The sequence below is a fragment of the Lissotriton vulgaris genome, unplaced genomic scaffold (assembly GCF_964263255.1).
Source record: "Lissotriton vulgaris unplaced genomic scaffold, aLisVul1.2 SCAFFOLD_1085, whole genome shotgun sequence".
Lineage (NCBI taxonomy): Eukaryota > Metazoa > Chordata > Amphibia > Caudata > Salamandridae > Lissotriton > Lissotriton vulgaris.
The window spans coordinates 285,202-289,728 of record NW_028246549.1 but is presented as its reverse complement, the minus strand read 5'-3'; positions in this window follow the sequence as shown (position 1 = coordinate 289,728).

Below are 4,527 nucleotides of genomic sequence, written 5' to 3'. Positions count from 1 at the left end.
TTTGTAGGGTTCAGGGTGCGTGCCAGTTGATAGGTAACTATTACGATTATTTTTTTTGTTTTAGCGTAGTAATAGCGCATTGTAACGGTATGCGTAATAAATAACTACAAAGTAAAAGCATTTTTAATGTATTTGTATATATTTGCGAAGTAAAAGCATGCGCACTAAAATAATGCGTAGTAATGGTCTTTGCGAAGTAAAAACTCTGAATAAATACCTGCGGAGTAACGGTATGGTAAGTAACATCATATATTCTGTTCACAGTCATGGCTTTTTCTTTGGTGTGTTCCTTGCTGTGGGCCCCTTCCGGAGACGAGTTTCCTCTTATGTGGTTTTACTAAGATGTACATCAGTCTTCTCCACTCACACTGTGAGCTCCAGCTCTTTCATCCTCTGCACCTCATAGAGGGTACTAACAGAGAAAGCAGGCTAGAAAACACAGGCTTGTTGAGGCATCTTAGCTCGTTCTAGTCTCAGGAGTGAGCCTGCACTGCAGTGGTGTGATGCTATCCAGTGCTTCACAATCCATGAAGGAGGAATAGCGTATTAAAGAGAAGGCTTGGGTTCCACACAGCAGACTAAAGGTATCACGTCAGGTGGAATGATGAACTCTCAATTAGTGGCTATCTAAGCCTCTGTTGTGTCGTAAACCACAGATACACATTTTTAGCTGAGCCTGTCAAAATCGCTGAGGTACAACCCTTCACTGAGTGTTCTGGAGAACAAATCTCACTCTAGGTTCAAGTTCCTACCCTCATAAAGCACTGTAAATAAGTTGCATTTTACAGAGCTACGTCTGCTAATTTTATATATTCCAGCATACCATCTTCAACGGCTTCAACTGGTGCAAAACCAGGCAGCCAGATTAATTTTCCAGCAACCCAAACACCAACATGTCACCCCGCTGTTAAAAACCCTGCACTGGCTCCCGGTTGCGCAACGTTGCATCTTCAAACTTGGCTGCACTATTTTCAAATCTCTTTTTGTTTCTGCTCCTGCTTTTATTTCTTCTTGCCTACACCCTTATGCTCCCCCCCGACACCTTAGATTCTCTGTCCACAACCTGCTGGTCATTCCCAGGTTCAGACGCAAGAAGCATGGTGGTGCTGTTTTCTCTTTCCTTGCCCCATCCACCTGGAACTCCCTTCCCCTCCCAATTCGGCTCACTTCTGATTACCCCACTTTCCGCAAATTTCTGAAAACTCATTTGTTCCGTCTTGCTCACGGTTAGCTGCCTACACCCCCTGTGTCCTATTCCACGGTCCTTGAGCGCCAAAAAACCAATTGGTGTATGTGCGCGGTATTAAATTTTTTTAACATAACATACCATAACATATTGAAAGCTTAGAAACAAAGATGAGCAAGTGGCTCAAAAAGTGATGAAACCGAGTTATTAACAAATCAACTTCTTTTCCCGAATATTTTCACATAGTGTTGCTGCTTTTAGGAGAGGATTATAAGGTATGTGTTCCTTCAAGGGATTTATTTGAATATTTACTTAATTTGTTTTTGTAATTAAATTTCAAGGCCAGACAAATGGTTACCTTGCTAATTGATTTCTTTCACCCACTAATTCAACTGCACAATTTCTTCATATAGTGAATCTAAATCAAAGACATAAACAACATACTTCATACAGAACTTGAATCACAAGTGCAAAGTCATGTAAAGAACTAGAACAAAAACGGGTGTATATTGAAAAATATTCACTTTTTATCTTGAAAAATCAAATCAGATAAGGGTACTAAAGAATACAAACAATGTGACAAGAAGGAAACAGTATCAAATTTAAAGCTTTCACTGTAATAATTGTCAACACTTTTCTTCTTTGTTTTTAAAACATTTTTTATTGAACAAGCTGTAGGAAAAGCATTGGTACATTAAATACTTCATAATTAGACAAAGATTTCCAGACAATAAACAAGAGGCAACACTAGACAAAAGAATACCACCGAAATAGTACACAAACTGCAATAGCATACGACTAAGCGTTTTGCCTTTCTTAAAGTGCTAGTACAAAGACATGCTCAGTTGAGTAGTATAGAAACAGCTGGTAAAAAAATAAAACATCAAAATTACAATACGCTTTGTAAAGTGCTAGTGCTATGAGGTATGAGAGCCGCTAATTTAAAACAGCGAAAATATTATTGCAACTCTTTAAGTGCTAGTGCAGTAACGTGCAAAATTGGCATATATAAAGTGACTAGTGCAATAAAGTGCAGAAACCGCCGATATATAGCAGCAAAGATATTATTAAATTTCTTTAAAGTGCAAATGCAGTATCGCGCAAAATTGACTAATGTATATACAATAAAGTGCACAACCAGCTGATATAACAGAGCAAATATATACTTTCAGTTCTTCGAATGCAAAAGCAATATCATCTAAAAATTGACTTAACTAAAACAATCAACTTCCTTTTATCGATTCAAGCTTCTCAAAATATTTCCAATTCCTTTCGAATCTTGCGATCGCACCCACTCTACCTGCATAAGCTCTCTCAAAATTACATGCTCTTCTCATTTTATTAATCCATTTTAATTGACAAGGGATCACCGTAGCTTTCCAATTTTGTAGGATCAAAGACCGTGCTACGACCGTTGAGATAAAAATAAACACTTCTTCTGATTTGTTGAACCTATTCCTTTCTTTGCAGATGCCGAAGAGGGCCACCTCTGCCTCTGGTAATAACATTTTCCCAATTGCCATCTCCAAGTCTGCAAAAAACCCCTTCCAGAAGGATTCTAACTTTTGACAAGAGAGGAAGATATGATACCAACCACCCTGATCCCTAGTTTTACATCTGAAACATTTATTCTCACATTCAGGGAATATTCTCTGCAAGGCCTCAGGGGTATAGTATAACAGCCAGCGAGAAAAAGAGGACATTCGTTTATAATTAGCTGCTCGGAGTGCTTTGCTTCCTAAATGACATACAACTTCCCAGTCTTTATCTGAAAAAACACACTGTAACGTGATGCTTATTTTTTCTAAATGGCTAACAATTATAGGAGATGATCCAGAAGGGAGCAGCTTTTTATACCAAAATCCAATACCCGTATGTTTCTCCCCATATAGAGCTGTTAGCAAAGAATTGGGTGTTGTGTCTAACCCTCCTATTTCTTTTCTTATAAAATAAATCAGTTGCAAGTATTCAAAAAACCTGAGCCGTCTGGGATGCGCTCTATCTGTTACCGTTTGCCAGCAAATTGCCGCATTTTGCATAAGCAAGTGCCTTATTTCACAAAATCCAGCAGATTCCCATTATAACAGGTGACTCAAAGACATCTTAAGACCCATCCCAGCACATTCTACCAGTTTCAAATATATAGATCCACCTGAGCCGTGTTTTTTAAATAAAAGCTGTAATCTTGATGAATACCCTATCAGTGTCTTATATCTTGTTTTCTTAGGAAGTTTTGCAGTTTTTAAAAAGAAAAAAAATTGAGAGCCTGATTCCTCAAGCATTTTATCCCCAAAAAAATTGTCTCTTGTCTGTCTAATCCTTAATAATCCTGCCACTATGTCAAAAAAAGCTGCTTCATAATAAGTTTTGAAATGGGGAAGAGCAAGCCCACCTTGATTTACAGAGAGTTCTACCACCGAGAGCTTGGCTCTTGGGGCCTTTTTATTCCAAATAAATCTTCTCATCATGGATTCAAGTTCATGAAAAAAGGCCATATTGACTTTAATTGGAATATTACTAAACAAGAATAAAAGCAAAGGCAATACGTTCATCTTTATCAATGCCACTCTGCCAATCAAAGACAAGGGCAACAGGTCCCATTGTTCAAACAAGCACTTGATTTTGTTCTCCATTTTTATATAATTCAATCGAAAAAGTTCTTGATACTCCCTGGTCACATAAATCCCTAGGTATCTTATTTGATCCCGTTTTTCTGCTTGAGGCTGAAGTTCTACCGGAAGAAAATCTAAATTTGAATTTAAAATAAGAACTTCCGTTTTTTTCTCATTGATCTTATAGCCCCCAATCTTTTCATATTCCTTAAGATCTTTCATAAGATGTAAAATATTTTCTTTATCGGGAGCCATATACAAAATAATATCGTCCGCAAACAATTTTAACTTTGACATTCCAGCGATTGGGGGAAATATTGTAACATTATTCCTTATTTTTATTACTAGAGGTTCTATAAAAAGGTAAAAAGCAGAGGATATAAGGGGCAACCCTGTCTAGTGCCAGGATTTATTTTTATCTTCCCTGCTTGCCTAGCATTGATTATCACCTGGGCTGATGCCCCTTCATAGATATTCTGTAACATACTAATAATTGGGGCAGGGAACCCAAAGTAACCCAGGGAAGAAAATAACACTGACCAGTTGACTAAATCCAACAGGATTCCAGTAGAGTCGGTCAGGGAGATGGAGGCTGCAGAATTCCACGCCTCTGCGTAGTCTCCCGTGACTTATGACCCACGACCCCGCCTCCGGAATGGCGTTCGCGTTACCGTGATGCTAGCAGTCTGCCGCAGGTTGCTGCCTTGGAGCTAGGAGCTGTGAGTGTTG